The sequence below is a fragment of the Vidua macroura genome, chromosome 18, assembly GCF_024509145.1.
Source record: "Vidua macroura isolate BioBank_ID:100142 chromosome 18, ASM2450914v1, whole genome shotgun sequence".
NCBI lineage: Eukaryota > Metazoa > Chordata > Aves > Passeriformes > Viduidae > Vidua > Vidua macroura.
In genome coordinates, this window is record NC_071588.1 from 560014 (window position 1) to 583922 (window position 23909).

Below are 23909 nucleotides of genomic sequence, written 5' to 3' on the forward strand. Positions count from 1 at the left end.
CATTGACTCCCAGGGCCATCCCACTGATTCCCAGGGCGATCCCATTGATTCCCAGAGCGATCCCATTGATTCCCAGGGCCATCCCATTGATTCCCAGAGCAATCCCACTGATTCCCAGGGCCATCCCATTGATTCCCAGAGCCATCCCGCTGACTCCCAGAGCCTGGGCAGGGTACCCCAGCCCCAAACATCCTCGGGGGCTCTGCTGGCAGGGCTGGCTGCTCCCACTGGGAGCTGCAGAGCGAGAGGAGCTGAAATCCTAAGGAGAAAAGCCTGCAACTTCTACATTTGCAGCTAATTTGACATGTGCTAAAACCCAAATCATCACCGTACTACTAGAGTATTTTTATAAAAAGATACCACAAAAACATAACACAAACAGCAACGAAACCCAGCACACACACACAAAGGATTCATTTTCACAAAAGGTGTCAGTTCTCTCTAGACGCTTGGTGGCTGCTGAGCTCCCTTTTGACAACTTCAGTCACCACCTTTGTGCAGATCAGTTCCCCTCTGAGAGTTTGAGACGCTGCTGATTTTTCCTGCTGTGCCTGTTCCATCTCAGGGTTGGGTGGTGGCTGACTGCAGTTACTCCCTTCCCCTTGCTGCTTAGTTTCTTTAATGAACTTCTGATGAAGGCCATTTAAACTCCCCCGGCTGGCAAGGCTCAGCCTCGTGCAGTGCTCCAGATCGACTTGGGGCCTGACAGGAAAACATTTGTCACTTTTTTTATGCCATTCCTTTGATTTCTGTCAGTAGTGACAGAATGCTGTTACAAAAAGATACTTTTCCAAATGCAGACATTCTCAGCTGTGGAGCCGCCTAATTGTGGGGCTTGGATTCTCTGCCCATTTCTTATCTTGCCCTGGCTTTCCTTTTGTTTAGGCTGTGGCTTCTAGAGATGTCATTTCTTTTGATGCTGAATGTGCTCCGTGGTTTTAGTGAAGGAAAGGGCAGGGTGTGGGTTACTGAAGAGGGTTATCACCTGTGATAAGGACTGATCCTGGGCTCGAGCTGGGTGAACAGAGCTGCAAGCAAGGGAGCCTGGCTGCAGCAGCCAGCAGGCTGAAGGAAGGAACACACACATTTAAAAATCCCAACAAACTGCTTGTAACTGTCTGAAAAGCTGCAAAAAAAACCATTTCAATACATCCTGGGTTTGAATCAGTTCATACAAGCACACACTGCAGTCCCAGCTCACATGCTTGCTCTGCTTTTGATTTTCCCTTCTGGCAATTTATTCAGAGTAGAGTTAGTGGGTAGAATCTCAGAGGAGAATAAAAGCCAGTGTTTTGAGAACTAATGAAGTAATTATCTAAAGCATTATTTACAATGATTATTTAGAAGATAATGAAACCCTTTAATTGTGTTTGTTCTGCATAGCTAGCCGTTCAATAATTCAGGGTGTTGCCATACAATTTTCTCTATGTTTACTTTGCACATTTTTTGTTTAGGAAAATGTCACATTTTTGTGCCATGTGTAAAGCTCAAATCTGGGCATTGTCTGTCACATGAAAATCACCTGCTCACCTCGGCTGGAGCAGGGGCTTTTGGGCTCAGGCTTCTGCAGTGTGACGTGGGACAGGAGAAATGAGGGGTGGAATGAAGCTGCACCTGTTAAAGGCTGCTCTGGCTTTATTCCTACAAAGGCACCACTGGAATATTTCCATCCATTCATTACTCCACTGATGTTCCTGTCAGCATTTCTCTCACTGGAGCTGAAGCTTGACTTGCAGTTTATTTTCATTTTGGGAGCCGTGATGGGGATGTTTCAAATGTGAGGTTTTTTAAAAGAGCTCATTTGTGTAAGGGAAATTCAGAGCATCATTAACATTTCAGTAGCTCATAAAAATTCCACCGCATCTGCGAACGGGCTGCTAAAATAAACAATTCTACTTAAGCACATGGTTAGTGCCCAAGGAGGGGAGGCTCCCTGGGGAGAGGCATCTTCTGTGAGCTCCCTCCTGCAGCAGGGAGGTGAGGATGGTCAGAGATCACTGAGGGACACCTCAGAGGGCTGAGGGCTGCCAGCTGCTGCCCAGCCAGGCTGGCTGGTTATTCAGGGTCAAATCAACTCCCCCGGGGATCTGCCAGTGACCCCAAGAGCTGCTGCAGGGGAGGCTGATCCCCTCCCCACCTCCTGTTCCTCTGGGGCAAGCAGCATCTTTATCTTACTGCAGTATATTTAAAAGGTGTCACCTAGGACCCTTCTGGAGTGTCATAACAGTTAAAAGTTCCAAAGGCTTATTAAGCAATGCAGTGTTAGCTTTCACGTGGCTGCCATGCAAAAACACCCGAAAGAAATGCATTTAAATGGTGAGCCTACAATTAATTGTGAATAAAGTGAGATGCTGAAATACCTGCACAAGTACAAATGAGCTGCTTCCGTTCAGGAATCCCAGCCAGCATCTCCAAAGCTTAGGGGTAAGAGCCAGGCCTGGAGAAAGTGAAAGGGAAAGGGAAAGGGAAAGGGAAAGGGAAAGGGAAAGGGAAAGGGAAAGGGAAAGGGAAAATCCCAGCACTGTGCCTGCCACCTTGGAGCTGTGGCTCGTGGAATGGGCTGGCTCACTCTGTTAAAGGTCAGAAGTGCCAGAAGGCAGCTCAGGCTCCCTCCAGGGGTGAAATGCTCCCAGCCCCTTTCCCTCTGTTGCAGGAGAAGGCTCTCAGTCCCACTGTGGATCGTGGCTGTTCTGTGCTGGAGCCCCCAAGGCAAATCAACCACTTCCAGATGTGGATGAGCCCTTGACTAGAGAGCAAGAGGAGCACAAGGTGCTGAGTAACCATTTCCAACCCAGGGCAGACCAGAATGTGGCTGAAAACTTGCCTGGGCTTTTCTTCTGAAGGGGTGGAGTTATAGGCAACTATTTAAAACGAGCATTTGAAAAACCTTACCACGTGGAGGAAGTCTACATGGCCTTGCCAATAAAATGCTTCGTGGTGCAGGATATGCCTCTGGCAGGCAAAACAATTAATTAAACCCCCAAGTGCTGGGGTTTGCTGGAGAGCTGGGAAGGTGGAGGTGCTCTGTGGAACACAAAGTGTGGCCAACGAGCACACTCAGAATGCAGCCACTCGTGAGCCCCAGGTCAGGAGCTGCTCACAGCTCCTCTGGCTGCAGACTGGAGTGTTTGGGTTAGGCTGCAATCACAGTGCCAATTCTCTCACCCACAGGTCACTTTGGGCGTCCTGGTGGCTCTGAACTGGGCTGCAGATGCAGTTTTTGGAAGCCAGAAAGATGTTTATCCCCACAACAAATAACCCACAATAAGGATTTGGTTTAGTGTTTTGTGTCTCTCTCCTGGCTTTCCCGGCCTGTCTTTATCTTCCCCACATCTGACATCACCATTTGTGGGGAGCTGATGTTGCTGTCCCAGTGCAAACATTCCAAACATCCATTGTTACAAATATTACAGCTCCTTTTCCTGTCCCTACATTAGAAACAGTCCCTGCCTGCTGAGCTGCCCACCAAGAGCTACACTGCTTTTAATAAATTAATTTGCATGCGTGGAAGGGCACATTTAGACTACTCCTACAATGCAGAGCTATTTCTCACCACCTATTTACACAGTTCCTCAATAGCCACTGATGGCAGGATTTAAAAAAAGTTCACCTAAAATTAGGTTCAGAACCACTCTAGGAACCACAGCAAGTGTGCACAGCGGGTTTCCAAAGTGCTCAGCAGAGAGAAGGGCACGTGTGCCATGGAGAGCTGCCAGCTGGGGGGGTTGGAGGGGATTTGGGGGTACAGGAATCCTGCTCCCATCCAGCCCGAGGTCACCCCTGTCTGCCAGGACAGCCTGGGAGAGCTCTGCCCAGGCCCAGGGCTGACAGCTGGGCTTTGAAACTATTTATAGATAGATCTTGTCAGAGTTCCCATTTATACAGTTCCCCCTAATGGATTTTTGGGCATGGTTTTCCTTCCAATATGAGGCAAATAAAACCATGGAACAAACCAGTCTTAGAAACAAAACACAAACTCACAGGACAATAACATTCAGCAAGTGTTGACATGTATTTTTAATCACAGCTAATACATTTGGTTTTTTAATCCCTAAAATAACAGAAATTACTATAAACTTTAGGCAAGATATAAGAAAATAAAGGCAAAATCTCTGTTGCCTGCAATCCAGCTGGGCTCACAAATCCACACTAGAGCTAGATTTAGATTCCATATCTGCTTTCTGTGTTTTGCCCCCTCAAAGCTGGTTCATTGCTAAGGCAAGCCTGTGCTGAGCAGAGTGACTCAGACCTGTGGGCCAGGATGCTTTTCTTGGGTTTCCACCGAGCATTCTTTTCATCCTACACAGATATAAATAAGTGCCCTGCTGACTTCCATTTAAACTAGAAAAGTGCATGTGGCATTATTTTAATTGCATTAAAAGATCTTTTCTGTGCTTGAAGGGGAGCTGTTTCATGAACATCTGGTGTAACCTTAGAAGTTCTGCTCTCACACCCCAGCACCCACAGTGCCACAGCACAGAGCAGTAATGCACAGGAGAAAAAGAAAAGCTGAACTGAATTGCTGTAAATGGTCATAATTGGATAATTCTGAGGTCTGACGAACTCCAGACTTCCTTTTCCAAAGAGACCTCCTTGCTTGGTCCTGCAAGGTTCACCTTCCCTCAGACTCGAGATCCACACTCAGATGGGACTGAACACCCCGTCCTGCTGGCCAAGCAGAGCCAGCCTGACTCACCAGCAGAGAGGGGAGATGAAAATAAGGGTGGTGGTGCTTGGAAAAAAGAGATCTCACTCTCTGTTTACCCTGTGGGAGCGGTCTTGGTTACACAAGATTAAATGTTATGTAAAGTGAGAGAGCAGCTGCTTTGCAGTGCCTGCAGCCAGCAGCAGCGAGGGGCAGGGGCAGCTCAGAGTGCAGCTTCTGCAGCATCCCTGGGCCAGGAGAAGGACCAGAGACCAGCCCTGGGCCAGGAGAGAGGCACCAGCCCTGGGCCAGGAGAAGGACCAGAGACCAGCCCTGGGCCAGGAGAGGGACCAGAGACCAGCCCTGGGCCAGGAGAGAGGGGACCAGCCCTGGGCCAGGAGAGGGACCAGAGACCAGCCCTGGGCCAGGAGAGGGACCAGAGACCAGCCCTGGGCCAGGAGAGGGACCAGAGACCAGCCCTGGGCCAGGAGAGGGACCAGAGACCAGCCCTGGGCCAGGAGAGAGGCACCAGCCCTGCTGGGAGGGCTGAGCTGCCCTGGCCGAGCTGCCCCGGTGCTGTGAGCCAGCTGCCCACGTGCTCTGGGATGTTTATTTGGGTTTGTACCTTCTGGCAGGCAAGGCTGGCTCGCACTGACTGTACAGGCTGTAACACTGACGTGATTTACCAGTATCTCCCCATTTTAAAGAGGAGCCAATGCTAGAATGTTTTTCCCACTTAGGGCAGCACTGGCTGCCCCCTCTGCACCCTGTGCTGGTCCCCGGGGAGCAGCAGAGGAGCAAAGGGCCCTCCCTGTGAGCTGCAGGGGTGCCCCCGTGGCTGAGCAGCCTGTGCCACCCCCGTGCCACTGACACCCTGCTGCTCTGCCCCCCCTCCAAATTCCCAGTGGGAATTCCTCCCGGGGCTGGCCAGGACACAAACCACGTGCAAGGACTGAATTGCTCCAGACGATGCCACCAGCCCCTGGGGCTGCAGGGCTGTCCCCTCCTGTCCCCTCGTCACCCCACGGCGAGCACTGCCAGGCCAGGAGGGCAGCAGGGGCTGAGCTCTGCCCTGCCTGGTGCCACCTCTCACCTGTGCCAGGAGCTCCCCGCGGCTGCACGGTGACAAACAAAGTGATTTCAGACCAGCAGCATCACCGAGACCTTCCCGGTCTGTTCTGAAGGATTGTAATCAGCTGTTGATGAATTTTGTTCCACAGTCCAGAGAGGGCAACAAGAAAGCAAAACAAACATCTGGAAAGTCTCCACGCTGCAGAGCTGAGGGCAGCAGCAAAGAGAAGAGCAGCTCAGTAGGTATTGAGAAGAGCAAGGTGAGTGTTCCATGCTCTAAAAGCTTCCAGAGCTTCCCTGCCAGGGGCTGAGACAGCTCTCGTGGCACTGGCACCATGCAGAGGTGAGGAATGGCAGGTGAGGAGCCCTCTGCACCCTGCCCAGCACAGGGCACACGGGTGACCTCGGGGTTGCCTTCCCTGGTGTCTCTGGTTTGTTTCATGGTCCAGCACAAATTACAAATTAATTACACAAATTACAAGTAACTCTTTGCAGTTTTAGGAGTTACGTTGTGAATGTTAACGAGTATCAGGACTAACCCATTGTGACTTTTCTTCTTTACTCTTCTAACTGGGGTAATTTACTGCTTGTATTGTAAGACAGCTAATTTAAAATATTGGCCAATTTCAAGTGATTCCCCCAACAAAAACAACAACAAAATTTAGATGCTGATGTTAAATGCCTTTTGTGATGATTCTGGAGTATTTGTCTGCACGTGTGGCTTGTGTGAGAGGGGGATCAACTTCTTTCCAAATCCCCTTGAGCTGAGGCTGGCACTGAAGGAGGAGCAGTGAGGACAGCCCCAGGATGCCCTGGAGATGGAGGCACAGCCCCATCTGCCTGTAGAGAAACTGCTTTTCGGTGACATTGGGGTGCCTCAGTGGAAGGCAGCTTCACCTGATGTTTGCTCTGATTCATCTTTTCTGTTCGCTAATGGATCCACTCTCCAGGGCTCTCAGTGCTTCTCCCCTCGGCAGATACAAACACGATAAGAAATGCTTTAAAAAAATCAATAAACACTTAAGTGTTTGGCAACTCCCAGGATTTTACTGGATCATTTACTCAACAGTTTAATGCCTAATAGAAGAAACTCACCGGTTAAACATTCATCTGCAGATTTAGCAGATGTAACACACCTCAGGTTGGTTCTGCTCCTCTGACTCTTCATTCACACCAAAATCAGTTGTTCCCTTGCACAGAACCGTGCTGATGGACCCGAGGCAGGAGCAGCTCGTGGGGATCTGCCAAATTCCAGTTTGGGCCAGAAGTTTCTGTCACCGAAAATTCGGAGGCTTCCGTGCTTTAGAGATGCCGAATCAGTGTGAGGTGGGGCAGCGGCACAGCTGCGCCTCGCTCACCTTAGCGACCCGTTCCTGCCCAGGGCAGGGCTGGGCTGTGCTGGGCTGTGCAGGGCCGGGCTGGGCTGGAGCACACAGAACATCCCAGCACGGGCGGCCCGGACGGGCCCGGTATCCCTGGGCAGATCCCGAAGGCAGGAATGGGATGGCCGCAGTGCCCGGTGCCGGCACGGGTTCCAGCCGATCCCAGGGCAGGCACAGCCGAGCCCTCGGTGCCCAGGAAAGGGCAGGACCTGCCCAGGGCGAGGGAGGACGGAGGGAAACGGCCCTGGAGCCGCGGGTGCGGGCAGGGGAGCCGAGAGCCCCGGGCAGCCCATCCCCGGAGGGGAAGGGAGAGCAGCGGGAGGAAGGAGGGGAAAGGAAGGAAAGGAAGGAGCGAGGAGTGAGGTCCAGCCCGGCAAAGGGCTGGGAGAAAGCGCTGCTTTCTCTGGCCAGGAGCGATTTTCCCGAGCCATGGAGCACGGAAAGGTTCGTCCCGGGTGGCCCCGAGCCGGGGCTCGCCCGCTGCGGAGCCCAGAGCAGCCCCAGCTTCCCGGGCTCAGCCCGGCAGGGCTCGGTGGCCCAGCACCCCGGGGAGCGCAGCAGCGGGGGGGCCGCGGGCGGGCACGGATCGGCTCGGCACGGATCGGCTCCGAACGGGCTGTGGGCTCGGCACGGATCGGCTCAGCACGGATCGGCTCCGAACGGGCTGTGGGCTCGGCACGGATCGGTTCCGATTGAACAGCGGGCTCGGCACGGATCGGCTCGGCACGGATGGGCTCCGAACGGGCTGTGGGTTCGGCACGGATCGGTTCCGAACGGGCTGTGGGCTCGGCACGGATCGGTTCCGAACGGGCTGTGGGTTCGGCACGGATCGGCTCGGCACGGATCGGTTCCGATTGAATAGCGGGCTCGGCACGGATCGGCTCCGAACGGGCTGTGGGCTCGGCACGGATGGGCTCGGCACGGATCGGCTCCGAACGGATCGGCTCCGAACGGGCTGTGGGCTCGGCACGGATGGGCTCGGCACGGATCGGCTCCGAACGGATCGGCTCCGAACGGGCTGTGGGCTCGGCACGGATCGGCTCGGCACGGATCGGCTCGGCACGGGCTGCGGGCAGGCGCGGGAGCAGCAGCGCTCGGTTGCCATCCAGTGGCAAACACATCGGTGTCCCCAGGGCCCCCGAGCGTGGCTGGCTGGGCTCGCTGAGGGGAAAGGAAAGGGAAAGGAAAAAGAAATTGCCTACTTTTCATTTCTTTGTGTTATCCCTCTCTCTTTACCGGTGATTGATCAGGCAAGATTGTCTCTTATTCACTTACAGCTTGAATGAAATGTCTGAGGCAGAAAGCTTTCAAATAAAACATGCTATGATTTTTGAAAGAATTTGAATTAAATTCTTTCCCTCAGACAAAGCTTTAGCAAGAATGTCATGAAAAATGTATTTTCTCCTTTCCAGGCTGTCAACCCTTCATCTTCATTGACACTGTCATCCAATAACACTGCTGTCATCACAAAAACAATCACCAGAACGCTGCCTCCACAGCAGAAAATGCACTTTGTCAATGTTAAGTCTCAACATCTGCAAAATATCAACAAACAATCCAAAAGCATAAAAGATCTGGAGATCCAACTGCTTCAAGGGGAGTGTGAAGAGCTCCACAATCAGCTGGGATGCCTGAGGGTGGGTAAAAATCCAGTTCTATTCTTTATATCAAACTGTGCTGGCAAACAGTTACAGTGAAAATGGTTTATTGATAGGTGAGTTAAACCCAAAATATGTATCTGTCCATTTCTCATTCAAACAGATAATTTACACAACATTTAATACCAATAAGCTGTCCTGTGTGGAGGAGAGTTTGGGTCTGAATCCACAACACCTCTGGTTTAGACTGGAGACTTCCACTGAGGATGTGGCCTGGTCCTTTGCAGTACTCGGTGCCATTCCTGTGCTTGTGTTTCTACCCCAACATCCAGCTCTCCTTGGCATTGTCTTGTACTGACTTTGTGCCCTGCCAGCAGCATCTCTGAGCGCTCTGCACAGCAGCAAACCCAGAGGAACAACAACCCTCTGCACAGCAGCAAACCCTGCGAGAGGAACAACTTCAGTTCCCAAAGGGCCCGGCTCGTGTCCCACCTCCCCGGGCTGGGCCAGCAGCCAGAGGAGCTCCCTGAGCCCGGGGGGCAGCAGGTGCTGCAGCAGGGTTAGACACACAGTGACTGCAGCAATGCAGCTCCTGCTGCAGCAGGGTTAGACACACAGTGACTGCAGCAATGCAGCTCCTGCTGCAGCAGGGTTAGACACACAGTGACTGCAGCAATGCAGCTCCTGCTGCAGCAGGGTTAGACACACAGTGACTGCAGGAATTGCAGCAGAGGCACCCAAGCCCTGCTCAGGCAGAGACTCCTGTGACATCCCCGTGTCACTGTCACCCTGGGTGTGACAGCAGAGCCCCGTGTGCAGGAGGGGCAGAGGGACACGGGGCAGCTGCTGGCACAGGGCCACCAGGAGCTGCTGAGGCTGCAGGGACAGCTCTCCTCCATCCCTGGCAGGGCCTGGCAGCAGCACAGGGGAGCTCCTTCCGTGGCTTTTCATTCCAGACTTCAGCTGGGAACGGGAGGGTTCATTGCCATTTGCTTATTGAAACAACACCCTGCAGGACTGGCCGTTCATCCTGAGGGGAGGAAAACCCAGCTCTTAGGACATATTTCGAATAATTGTTCCATGTAATTGTTTCATGTTCATGGAAAGAACGTGAAATTCATTATAGCCTGTGAAAAGTGTTGTGGTTAAAATGGTATTTCATAGAGCCCTTATCATCTACAGAAAGATGTCTTTTGTTCTCCCTCCTTCTCCAAAGAGTGTCTGTCAGAAGGGAGGGTCATTCCTTGGGGATTCCTATCCTGGGGGATTCCATGGCTCACAGAGCTGTAGTTCCCTTTCTTCTCTCAGCAGAACTGTTCTATATGTTGTGTATATTCTTACATGCCAGTAGCCATCAACAGCACAACTGCAGCCAGGAAAAATTATTATCAAGCTATATACTTACTGCTGGTGTTTGGCCACACAAACTACCAAAATAATAACAATAATATGTTTATGATAATAAATCCTAACATCTTACAGTTCCAGTAAAATGTCGGTTCTCATCTGCTGTTGCATAATAAGTTGCATATGTCAAATTTTTATTACTCAAATTGCTAAACATGTTCTTGAGATAAAGAATATTATTTAAAACCTTCATAGCAGAGAGTCTGCACTGGTAGATTAAAAAACGACTTGCTATTTTACTTTCAGAGTGACTTAATCAAATTTATTCATATAATTTTGCATATTTTTAAAATAAGGCTTTCAGAAAGTTTATGATAATTTACATCTTTTATCCATGCATGTACCCACACCCCCCCGTGCAGATATTCATGTTTGAAACCCACCCATGATAAGGGATGAGCAGAGCTGGTTTGGCTCAGTCTGACACCTCAATAACACCATTTTACAGTCATCTGACAGACTTTCAAGTATCAGGCTGGCCTGGCAAATTTTTGTTTTGTTTGTACAAATGCACACAAAGGAACAGCCACCTTCCTCCAGTCTCCAACCTGGGCAAGCCAGATCTCCAAAATGTGCCAGCTGGAATGTTCTGGTGCTGCTCACGTCACGAGCTGCAGCTCTGTGCTGGTGCTGGAGCACAGCGTGCTCAGGGCTGATACAGTCAGAAGGAACATTTCAGTTTGAAGCTTCCATGTGGCTCAGCTGAGGGGGAAAATCTGACTAGCCAAAATTAGACTCAAAAAAAAAAAAAAAAAAAAAAAGCCATTTATGCCACAAAGTGGTTATAAAAGTAAGAGTGCCTTGCCTGATGATCAGAGGCATAATCTAATCTGGGAATGAACATATGAACCTGGCTAGGAACAGCTTTTCCCTCAGAAAATGCCAGAATTTCGTTGTTCCTGCTGCAGTCATGAGTGATCTCAGGGAAGGTCATTTGGGGCTGAGATTTGCACAACAGAGGGGTCTCGGGGACCTTATTTTTAGATTTTGGACTTCTCATTCAGAAAACTCTAGTCTTTCTAGATGGTGCCAGTGCAGATCTTCAGGGAAGAAAGCACAGACTGTCTGTAAACCTTCTCCTCATCTGTTCTTCTTGCAATACCACGTCCCCAGGGCCAGATCTGGGTGTTTCATTCATACAGTGAGGGACAGGTTTTCCAGCAGCAGCCAGTGGCTTTGCAGGTCACACTGTGACCACACTGTGATTTAATCCCCAGCCTCTGAGGAGAAATGTGCTTCATGCAAGTGGGAGTGGTGGCTCTGGGAGCTTTGGGGGCTCAAACAGGCGGATGCTGGAGCTGCTGCACCCAGAAATCCAGACAAGGCCAGCTGGGAGAGGCTCCCCAGCAGCTCAGTAAACATCAGGGGCTCACACTGAGCGTGAACTGGAAATCCACACGACACAAAACTTGAGAGAGAGATCATCTGAGAAATCCCTCTTCCATGGCTCCTAATTCCTTCCAGAGAAGCATCAGGTGCTGGCAGTTCCTGGAGAGCAGGGTACTCCCCATGCACTTCAACATCAGAAGGAACCATTGGGCTTGAGGGGAAATCTGCCTTCTCTTGTTAATGCCAAATTTCTCCCAAAATTCTCCTGCTCTTCCTCGTTATGTCTGTGGGTAAAACCATGGGAGGAAGGCTGGTATCTGAAAAGGAACTGTAGGAAAGACATTAGTGACTTGAGGGATGTATCTCTCTAGATACTTTAGCAGAATTCAATAAAATAGTGCCTTGAGAATGCAATATTTCCTTCTCCTGTAAAATACTAAAAGGAAAATACAGAAATACCACTCAATATAATTCAGATGTTTTCTTGATGATTTAACCTTCATCAGCCTGGGGAATTCAGTTATGTTGTAGTGAATGCACTCCCAAAGTGATCAGATTCTGTCACTCGGATCATCTCTGCTCAGGAGGAACTAGGAGCAAAAAAAATGAGAAAACGACTGAAGCTGGGTTTCTAAAATTTGATTTATTGAAAATCTTTCCCTGTATCCCCTTACAGCGTCTCCCTCTGCCTGCTGGGGAGATGTTGCTGCAGCTTAGGAGTTTTGTGGGAATGCGTTGCCCCCAGTTTGCTCGGGAAGAGGAGCGGCGGAACGGTTGGGATGCTCCAGGTAATCTGCCTTAATTCCCCTCCGCGCCGGCGCTCCTGCGCCTTCATTGGGCAGGCCGGGCGGCGGAAAAAAAAACCTGCGGCTCGCATTTACAGTTCATTGGTTCGTGCCAGCAGGCCACGGCTGACCTCGCCAGCAGATCCTGCGCTAGCGCAGCTCGCAGAACCGCGGCTCTGCCCGCAGCCGCTCCCCGCGCCCCTCGGGCGGCGCATCCGCGGGGCCCGGGCCATGTGAGCGGCCGCGGGCTCCGGGAAAGCCATCTTGGGCGGCTGCGAGCGCCTCATAGGCTCACGGGCGGCCGTGCACGGCGATGATGCTCGCTCGGCTCCCCGCCTGCCCGCCCGTGAAGCGCCCGTGAAGCGCCGGCACCGAGCGCCGCCGGAGCTGCGGCTGCGGCCGGCCCCGCTCCGCTCCGGCCCCCGAGCTGCGGCTGCGGCCGGCCCCGGAGCTGCTGCCGACACCCGGAGCTGCTGCCGACACCCGGAGCTGCTGCCGATACCCCGAGCTGCGGCTGCGGCCGGCCCCGGAGCTGCTCCTGCCCGGCCCCGGAGCTGCTGCTGATACCCGGAGCTGCTCCTGCCCGGCCCCGGAGCTGCTGCCGACACCCGGAGCTTCTGCCCGGCCCCGGAGCTGCTGCCGACACCCGGAGCTTCTGCCCGGCCCCGCTCCGCTCCTCTCCGCTCCTCTCCGCTCCTCTCCGCTCCCGCATGAGCCCGCTCGCCCTCGGCACCGCCTGAGCGCAGGTACGCGGGGATCGCTCCCTGGGAGCAGCCGGGGCTGCTCCGCGCTCTGCGGGGCCGCAGGGGATGGGGAAGGGGATGGGGATGCGTGTGCGGGAGGAGAGTCCCCTTCCGGCGTCGGTAACTCTTATCGCAGGCAGGCAAACTTTATTATTCTGCAGCAATTCGGTGATGCCCTTCACTGCATCTTCCCTTCTAGGTGCTGCTCTGAATAATAAAATGTGCATCGTGCACTAGGTAAAGGGATTAAACTCTTGCTAGATTATTCCATCCTCCCTGCGACTGATGTTTAATCTGATGTCATTTCCCAGTCGCTTTTAGGGTTTCCAATAAAATAAAAGCCATTTTGGCAGGTTTGATGGCTGTGATTCTGTTCCGTGTTGGTGTCTGTGGGCAAAGTTGGTGGTGGCGGTGGCTGTGGCTGTCCCTGCCCCCAGCCCCAGGCACGGTGCATCTCCTCAGAATGTGTTTGCTTTGCAAATGTGGATTGTCGTGTCACGGCAAAGTCATCGCCGGCTGCTCCTCCACACAGCCACTGCCCGTGCGAATACGTGGCATTGGTCTGGCATCTGAAGCTGAACCAGACCAATTGCCAGTAAATTCCTCATCCTTTTTTCACCGAACGGCGAGATTCGCAGACAGATACAGACAGATACGTGGACACTGGATAGCAGGATTGGGGGATGTCTGTTCTGCAGACGATCACGTAGAACAGAATGATGACATTTACGATTGCAAATTCCCGCAAATGCCAGTGAATTAGCATGTAGCAGTACGCTGTGCTCCGTGTTCAGGGGGTACTGCAGGGTTTTTAGTAACCTCTCCCCCAAACTGGCCATTGCTGGCGGCGCTGGGCACGGGGGTGTGTCTTTCCCAGAGTGATGTGATGGTCGACATTACAGCTGTACATGGGCTTCGAGGAGAATCTCAGCGCACATTAAAGCTTCTGGTTTGCTTTGTTAAGCTACTGCTGCCAGGTTTTTTTAGTGGTAAAACACTGCCTGGGCTGTTCTGTCCGGGGCAGGTAGCGATGCAGGGTTTGTATACAAAATAACTCAGCAGAATAACTTATTAGAGAGGCTTGACTCTGCATCTGGTGAATACAGAGCCTGCTTCTTAAGGGATTGGATATATTTTGAAGAAATACCTAAATTCAAAGGCACTGGTTGTAACATCAAGAATTGCACCATGTATTCTGTGACAGGGGAAGAATACCATGATTGTTATCATCCAAATAAAAATAAGGACTATTGCTTGGAAAGATAGAAGAGCTGCCTTAAGAAAACAGCACGAAATACTGAAACACTGACCAAGCAGTAGGGGGGAAGATACAGCATCCCCATAAAGCCAATATGATAAAAAATAGCAGTATATGGCACTGATATGAAAGTTGCTGTAGTCACTTTGTATTTTGGCATTTTTGATGGGAGGTGTTGCGTTTTTATTACAGGAGGGCTTTCAAGTCTGCCCAGCTGACAAATGAAGAAGGTAATTCAGATCAAATATTACAGATGTCAGCCAGGATTCACCACTGTAGGCAGCCTTTGAAACACATTTGAGCTGCTTCTAGTACCTTAAAGGAGTTTGGGGTTTTTTTAGGTGCCTCTTTGTTGTTCCTTTTTGATCTGATGGTCCTGGTCAGTGGCTTTGTGCAGACTGTTCCCTTTTAAAAAGGGAAAAGACCGACTCTAAATGAAACCAGGCAAGTGGCCATGCTGTCTGCAGGCTGGAGAGCTCTGATTTTCCCTGCTTACGTACCTGAGTGGGTTCCAGCTGCTAAAATACAGCATGACTGCATGCTAGAGGCAGTGAACAGAGGGGCTCTGCTATTGCATCCAACTTGATGTATTTGTCTCTACCTGGAGCACCTTTTGGAGACAGGCAGCGTGTTGAAATTTCTAGAATTAAAACCAAGTTACAGCTCTAAAACACCACGTGGGTTTTAGGGGTAGGAAAAGTGAGGTGGAACAAAATATGGGGCAGGGCAGTGCCCCAGATTTCTGTGTGAAAATGGTCTGGATAGCTGCTAAGTGCTGCTGTAGCTAACTGAGAGCTGCAAGCTCAGAAACCTGAAGCATCTCTCTGTAGATGTGACCCGTGCCTTGCCTGTACAAGCCATGGATGTACTTCTGCATCTGCCAGACTGTGCAGGTGTGTCCCTGGTTTAGGTGTTAGGTGTGCACACACCTGTGTGTGTGACCACTGCCCTTTGGAGAGCTGTGTGACACTGAGCCTTAAATCAATACTCCAGCACAGCAGTGTTCTTGTTACAAAACTCTGAACCTCTCTGGGCTGCCACAAGAGAAATGGGAAGCCTGTCATCCCTGAAAATTAACATCCTTGGGTATTAGGGGGGTTCCTTTTCGTGTGTCAAGTGCCCCACCACAGATCAAAATTAAATATCCAAAACCACGCTGACTTTGCTCTGTAATGAGAAAGCAGCTGGTCATGTCCTGTCCTTTCAATATTCATGTTGAATGAAGCATGGTTTGACAGTCAAGGCTGTTTGTCATTTCACTGAAACTGTTTCGGGCCCTCATCACTGCTACGGAATATGTCACACCAGCTGAAATATCTGTTAGTCACGACTTTTCTCCTGGGGCTTATTTTTGGGTTATTATTCAGCAAAAGGTTCTGACTAAACTGGAATTTTGTGTAAATCCTTTGTTTGCCCCTCTCATAGCCTGTATATCCTATTCTGATCGAATGTCAAGCTGTGTAGATGCCAGTTCCTCTCTGGTGTTTGGAAAGTCTCTGTGCATAGGAGCAAGGAACTGAAATCTGCTTCAGATTTTCTGGAAAACACCTGGTGCCACTGGTGATTACCTGTCTGACTGTTGATGTTCTGTGTAAGATGCCTGTCCAGCACAGATGAGGATTGTCACAGAGTGCTGCTGGCAGCAGCATTTCCTCTGTTAGAACAGCATTTGCTGTTAGAATTGACAAATATCATGAAATAAAAATACCCCAATATCATGAATAAAAATAGAACTGGAGTGTAGCCACTGTGCTGGGAAAAGGCAGCTTCTCCCAGACAAGGTGCCACGGGGCCAGTTTGTGCTCAGTGGTGGAGAAGAGGGTCCCTGCCAGGCTCTGGGCAGGGGCAGGGCTGCCCTGGCCCTGCAGCAGCTGGGGACTGCAGCTTGAGAGGGCACTGAGGTTTCCTGCACCCATCCTGATAAATGATGTGTGTTCATCCTGTAAGTGATGGCTGTAAAGCCACCTGTGGCTGGATTTTGGTGAGGAGATGAGAGTGGTCCAAAGGCTCGTGGCTCCACACTTCGGCTCGTGCTCGTGGTCAGGAAACAAGAGTGGGGCTTCCAGCTCTGCCACAGGTTCTGTGAATGGCCCTGAGCAAAGCATTTAGCACCTGGGCTCTGTTCTTCTTATGTAAATGGGAATAATAATGAACTCCTTCCGCTACATTCTATTTATTTTATCTGCTTAGGAAATGAGATTTTCAGACCAAATACTGTTTTCTCCATCAGGATGCTGAATCCCAGCAGAGGCTTCTAGATGCTACTTATAAATCACTTGACAGCCTGCATTGTGTGTTGCTGATCTATAGAAAATATTGCTGAGTGCCAGAAAAATTTGAATTTGTTCTGGGGTTTCAGGAATAGCATCTGATTAGCTAAATTCTGTGTTGTGCTGGTGGGGATGTCCAGGTTGGAGTGGAGAGCCTCATTCCCCTGCTGGTGGCAGTGGTTTGGGACAAACATTTACAGTGCAGGGGTCAGGACAGGGGGAATGGGATGGGGGGGGGGTTGCTTTTTTAAAAATATGTAATTGTCATAAAGTTTTCTATTTTCTGCTGCACACAGGCTGGGTTTCTAGAGCAGCAGGGATTGCTGTGCCCAGTGCTGGCTGATCAGCAGCAGTGCAGGCTGTTCCTGTGAACAGGCAGGAGGAAGGCACTGAGAAAATAACAGCATGGCACGGATTCTCTTCCCTGCTCTCATCTCAGGACAGTTAGAAACCCTTTTCCAGTTTTCCTTTAGAGATCATCCTGCAGCCAGCCCCTCTTCCTCAAGGCTGGATGTGAACATGGTGGGCTGGTGGGCAGCTCACATGCACCCCTTTCCTTCCATGTTCCACCTCCCCTAGAACTAGACTGATTTATTCCCTTTCACTGAGGAGCATAAATCATTTATCATTATTTATTATGAGACAGCCTCATCAAGTTTTTACACTGGATGTGTGATGGAAAAAATTACAATTATAACCCCCCTGGTCAACTGTGAAAGGAAAATAAGCCTTTCTTGAGGCAGGTTAACTTGTTTAGGGTTGGCTTAGAAAAATCCTAAATCAAGGCTGAATTCTGCCAGAATAGGGAATTTATTCTGTGACTTTACCTTTTCAGCTCCTGCTGAATATTTCTGTACCTCCTTCTTACAGAGCTGGGAAAATGCTCTTTGTTACTCCAGTATGGAATGCCATGGTGCCTTTTTGGTGTGGGAAGTGCAGGGAGGGCCCTGCCCCTCTCACTGAGAGTGTTCTCTGGTGTCAGTCAGCCAGGACTTGTACAGATCTGTGCCAGCCACAGCCGGAGAGGGGCACAGCACAGGTGCCTGGGCGTGTGCTGGGCTGGGCACTGGCTGGAGATGGCTGGAGCTGGGATAGGGATAGGGTCAGGGAGCTGCTGGAGCTCAGATTGAGGGCAGGGAGCTCTCAGCTGTCACAGTGACCAGCACTTCAGGGCTGGCTCTGGCCCCTGTGCCCTGCATTTCCCTGCTCTGTGGCACTCACAGTTCCCCCTCCTGGTAAAGTCTGACTTTCTGCTATCCCCACCTCCCTGCCCCAGTCCTGCACATAGTTTAGAACCTCAGGAATATTCCCTACCAGCTCCAGGAGTGTATTCCTTCCCCTCTCTCTTGTTTACTGCTTGCTAATTAAATTTTGTAGGTGGCAGTTTGAAATCTTAGTGGGACGTGTCATGTGACTGCTAATGCTCTGCAGATCTCTATTACATAACCTTTAAGTAGTTTGGGAAAATGTGCTTGTGTCATACTGGGCCTGACATAAGGCTCTGTCTGAAGCCAGCGGCCTGATCAGGTTTTTTATGTAGGATGACTGCAGAAATCTTGTGGATGGTTTGTTCTGGCACAAGATTTGTGCCCTCGGCTGTCAGGTCAATTGTCTTCCCTGGCGGAGACGCTTTGCAGTCGGCTCTGTCTGCCTTCCCTGCAGGGCAGAGCAGGCAGGGCTCGGATTTCAACACTGGCACGCCAGGCACAGATCGAATAAATGCTAAATGCAGGATGCTCGGAGCCTTTCTGCTTTCCTGAGAGCTTTGCTCATCCCAGTTCTGAAGTGACCCGAGCACAGAGCAAACCCAGGGAACCTCTCAGCTCGTCCCCCCACCCCTTCACCTCACCCAGATCTTAATTGGGCCCTGGTGCTTTCTGCAGAATGAAAACGTGAATCAATACAGGTTTAAAAAATGCTGTGTAGGGACGATCAATTTTTAATGCTGGGTAATTCATTAGGTTCTGGCTTGCTAAAGGAGCACTTTGTAGATGGCAGCAACGTGTCCACTCACAGAGTAAGAGCTCTTCCTCCTTCCTCCAGGCCAGGACCATCTCCTGGTCACACTTCAGTCCTGGTCACACACAGTCCCACACTCTTGGTGCCTAAAAGATCCCCATACACCCCTATACATTATCCCTATACATCATTATCCCTGTACATTATCCCTATACATTATCCCTGTACATCATCTTTGTACCCCCCTGTACATCCCGTACATCATCCCTGTACATCCTTCTCCACTATCCAGTGCAGCTCGAGCACCCATGGATGGACCAGCCTGGGCCCTGAAGGAAATAAATCTCATTTTGGTTTCCTGGCCAGGGTGTGGCCTTGGGGGCTGAGTCCTGTCTGTGAGTTTTGTCTGTCTGTGGCTCTGTTGTGCTCTCTGATAAACCACGGGGCATCTTCTGCCTCCTGTCTTTACCTGCTGGGCAGGCTCGGTGGCAATGAGCTGCTGTGGTCTTGACGTGAAAGTTGTAATGAGAAATGAGGGAGAACTGGATGAAATTCTGGGTGATAAGGCAGAGAGGTTGATAAGAGGGTGATAAGGCTGGGAGAAGGCTGGTCCTTTGTAGTGCCACAGCTCTGGTGGCTCCAGTGAGCCTCAGCCTCACTCCTGCAGGGGTGGGAGCTCCAGCTTTTCCTCAGAGTTCCACAAGGTGACGTTTCTCGTGCAGCCAGAGTGAAGCAGCCCTGCTCAGTGACTCTGGATATGGATCCCAGCTGTCCCATGCAAGTGAGAGTTTTGCCACCCTCGATGTTGGTAGTTACTAATTATCAGAAACCCCAAACCTTGTGCTCGGCTTGCATCCTAACTTCCCTTTTGAAAAATGTCTGTTTGATTTCTGCAAACACTGCTACAAGGAAATGAAGTGCATAAAGCTTCAAGCTGCTGATATTTTTGTAACATTATGATAAAAGTGTTGTAAATACGTGATCTTTTTCTTGTCTTAAAATAAGACAGAGCAATGTAGAGAACAGGAGAGGAAAACAGGCTGCCCACGGTGATGAGAGCTGAAAGAGCAAAGCCATGAACTGCTGACCCCACTGGTGTGCCACCCCGCAGTCTGTGGGGCTCAGGTGGTGCCAGGGATTCTCTGTGGGAGAACTGCTCTGGGCAGAGAGCAGAGAGCAGCACTGAGTGCCCAGTGTTTGTGTCCTGCCCATGAACACATTCCATTGGCCACGGCTGTCAGTGCTGCCACAACGCTGGTGTGACCCTGGAGGTGGCACTGGGCACTCCCTGCTGCTCTGCAGAGCTCCAGCCCAGGGCAGGCACTGAGCACTGCCAGGCCTGAACCCCAGCTGGGCAGGGCAGAGGATGCTGAGGAAAACCTTCTCCTTCCTCCCTGCCCCACGCCTGACCCCTCTCAGATGAGCTCCTTCCCCTCCCTGGCCCCCTTGCGCTTCGTGGAACTAAAATTTAGGCGTGTAAAAAGCTACCAGAACATGGAGTCAAAGCGTGCTGTTGATTTTTTAGTATCACTTTATTTAATAGCATTTGAGGGCCATGCTGCTGTTGAGAAGGATGTTGTCTCACTCTCATCTGCTGTAACTAAGTAACAGGAAATCTTCCCTAGTGCAGCTGGGTTATGCACTGGAAATTATTGTTTGAAAGAAGGTCTTTCACCCCAGGAAAGGTGTCTGGGCAAAGTACCCACGTGCCCTGGTGTTCTCTTTGGGGTTTTACCAGCCTAGTTTGCCCACTTCAGCTCTGTGTGCTTCCTTAGAAGTTAGATCAGATCCCGTAGGATTTCCCAGGCCGCTGAAAGAGGCAGGAAGAACTGGAGAGGCTTAAAAACCACCCAGTGAGAAGGTGGAGTGGAAAACAAAGAATTAAAAGGTAGCATCTGTTTATTTTCCATGTGTGTAAAGGGATTCTACTGTTCTGTGTTTGGGCTTGCTTCTTAAAATCATTTGATAAATGTGAGTTCAGAAGTGCTCTTTGTTAAACACTGGTGAGTTTTACTAATTAGTTTTATTAATTCCTTGTCTTTGGTGCTGGCTTTGTCCTCAGTAATACATCACAATTTAGCTTTTCACAAGCTTGTCATTTGTGGACTACTCACAAGTAAGCAAAAAGGGACTGTCCTTGACACCACATTGCCTGGGGGTAAAAATGAGATTTTGTTTGTGGTGTGTAACAATTGCCAAGAGAACAGAATTTTCATAGCAATCATGGCTGTTAGAAAAATGCAGATTTGAGGCATGTAGCACTATTTATTTTTTGTTCTCTGCAACGTTCATTAAAAGAATAATTGCTGGCATTAACTAGGCAGAGTAATGCATGCCTGTGAGCTGCAGTGCTTTTGAGGGTCCATGGCATTCCTATTATCAGAATTTCTAATTTATTGGAATAATTTGAGGGCTGAAATGGGTTTCTTTCATCAGGGGTTGGTGCAATGTCTCTCATTCAGAGCTGTGGCAAATCCCCTCGTGCACGAGTCCCAGTGCTGCAGTCCAGTACAGGTGTGCATGGGAAAAATGCAGCTGGATTTTCATACTTCCATCAAACCTGCTCTAGGGATGAAGTCCCACAGGAGTGTTCAGCTCTCACTATCCATCACTGTTGGATTGATAATAGACCACTGTTACATAAATAATAAAACCAGCAAGTAAATACTTCAGGGGAGATATCACAATATCTCACTCTGTGTCTCTGAAAACGACCTGGCCCATTTGGAAGGGCAGGAGAGAGGGGTGAGAAACAAGCCCCATTATTTCCATCATCAATAATTAAAACCATTTACAAAGAGTGTGGAATTCTTAAAACACATCTTAAAGCTCTGGCTTTTTGTGTCAGTGTAGGATTTGTGCTCAGGAAGGATGGGTTGGAACAGGAGCAAGCCAGAAGAAAGGGCTGTGTGAATAAACCAGGAATTTGGGGAGCTTATGTTATGAAACACTAAAAGAGCTTACTCTTTGTTGTCTAATAGTGCCAAAATGACAAGGTAGGTCTGATTTCATCACTAATGCTGACTCAGGCACAGACTTAGTGCTGAGTGCTCCAGGTCAAACACCCAGAGCTTGCCAAGACAATGGAAGTGCTCAGAAATGCCAGAAGCTTTTCCACAGCATCTGTCTGGCTGAGCTTTAACCCAGCTTTAGTTTAACCGTGTCTAAGTGCTTCCTGGGCTTGTTCTCTGTCTGAATTCAGTAATTCTCAATGAACCCTTGCTCCAAGTGCTACATGAATGTTCTTTATGTAAATAAGCCCTTTTTACTTTTGCAGTCTTTACATGGTGCCTCTGGTACTTTTCTCAGTGTGACTGAATATTTTTCAGTTCAGACTTCCTAACTAAAAGCTCTGTCTGCTCTGGAAGCCCAAGGTTTCTCCTAATCTCTCACTGCCATAATATTTGTGAATAGTTCTGCTACTCATTTTTAGGTTTCTCCCAGAAGGGTTCTTGGGAAAAGCAGAATTTTATTTTGAATTGTTATTCCCATGGGGCCCAATACATTGGGTTATTCCTTGTGCTGCCTCAAGAATACCTGCTCAGTCCCTCACACGTGCTTCAGGTGGAATGTTAGTATCAGATACTCCATTTTCCTCCATAAAGATAGAACAGGAAGCCATGCTAACAAATGGCTACATTTGGGGTAAGCTCCCCCTGTCGAAGATCTGCATTTTGCCGTTATTTTGTGTTCTTTTAGCTTAGTGCTGTTACCTGGCCTGGGGATGGACGATGCTCAGCCTGCAGGAGGTTTCAGAGCAGCTCTGCTGCAGCCCCCGGGGATGCCAGGCACACACAAAGCTGGCTCGCTTGTTTCCCAGCCACGGAGCTGTTTTGTTTCCGTGTGTTTGTCTGCGGGCAGCGCTCTTTGATCCCGGGGGGTTCGGTGGATTCCTCCTCAGGAGGGGAAGGGAGTGTGCAGGCACAGTCCACAGCTGCTGCTGGCCCCTGGCTCTCCCTGGGCAGGGCTGTTTGGAGAGCAGAGGCAGCAGTTTGCCTTTGCAAGCACGGGGTGAATGGTTAACAAGTGTTAAATGCTCTAAAGAAGTGGTGAAGGCATTATTCCATTCACGCATTGCTTTATGTTCCATGGATTCATGTGATGCACTTCGCCTTTCATCTTGGGATTTCAAAGTCCTTACAGACATTAATTAACAAAGTCTTAGTGCACATCTCCTAGGTAAGAATGATTATTATCCCCATTTTGTTCAGGAGGGCACAGAGTTTCACCAAATTTCTGCCATGAGTCAGTGGCAGAGCTGGGGACCCAACCTGGCAGTGCTGCACTGCACAGCTCTGCTCCTGAGTGAGCTCACCAGGGGATGTGTGGGCTTTGTGCAGTGCACATGGAGCAGGTTCAGTGCTGCACAAATTAAAAATAAATGAGCAACCAAAGCAGAAAAAAAAATCCAGCAGTTGTATATGGCAAGTGGAGGGATGAAAGACCATTTTGGGAAGAGGACACCAACACTCTGAGTGCTGCTGTAAGAGGTGGGGCAGCTCCCTGCAGGAAGGTGTGCCTGCTCACTTTGCACATCCTCCTTTATCCCCTGCCTGGGTACAGGGCAGGCAAAGGCAAGGCTCGGGGCTGGCGGGGAGCTGCTCCTGCTGCAGAAAAGCCAAGTGCATTTGTTCCTGTTGCTGCAGGGGGCGTTCGCTGGGGCTGCCTCGGATTTACTGGGGAAACATCGTGGCTGTGACACCTTGCTAAAAACTCTCCCTCTGTGCTGCCAGCGAACATTTTGCCTGTTATCCAAAAGTGAAAATATTCTTATTTGTGTGTTACATAACAGGATTCACTCCCTCCCCATCCTTACTTGGTAATTTGTTTGTAAGGCAGACTTGGGATTTTGTGTGGCCCAGTCTGAGCACTTGGGGTGGACTTGACCTGAAGATTTCTGGTCTCACCTATTCCTCTCTGGTTATAAATCATTGCTGATGATTTATTCTCTGAGCCTGGACAGTACAGGTGAATGCTTTTGACCTTAAGGTCTTCAAACTGTAATTTCTGGGGATGTTTTGACTGGGATCTGACTTTTGCAGACCTGTGATGATGGGTGATGGAGAGAGATGTTAGATCTGCTGCAACCACCTTAAAAATAAAGAAAAAATTCTTTGTTCAGCTGAGAGGGAATACTTCTGGTCCTAAAAATCCTGCTGAGAATCAAGAGGTTGCTGGAGGTTTCTAAGGAAGGGTTCTTTCAGAGAAAATCAGGCCAGGGTTTGCTTTTTTTTTGTTCCTAGGGTTTAGAAGAGAAAGTGTATTTAAAGACATCCATTCTCTTCCTACATGAACAGTGGCTACATGAACAGTTCCTACATGAACTGTGTGCTCTGGAAGTTTATTAATGTAATCACTCAGCTGCAGATAGTTAAAAACTGAAGGAATCAGGCTGGCAGGGAGCCAAATCACTGTGCAAACCCAAGGCACAGCACAGCAACATTAACCTTTCCCGTCTGGAG

The 23909-nt window shown here is 49.9% G+C and overlaps 1 protein-coding gene across 3 annotated transcripts in view; it reads left to right on the forward strand.

Moving 5' to 3' along the window:
• The first annotated feature begins 12863 nt into the window (after positions 1–12863).
• Positions 12864–23909, forward strand: part of RIMBP2 (RIMS binding protein 2) — a 108070-nt gene continuing 97024 nt past the window's right edge. For all 3 annotated transcript variants that reach the window (XM_053994091.1, XM_053994093.1, XM_053994094.1), the window contains exon 1: positions 12864–12963. The gene's annotated coding sequence lies outside the window, so the exon portion shown is untranslated. The remainder of the gene's footprint in view (positions 12964–23909) is intronic.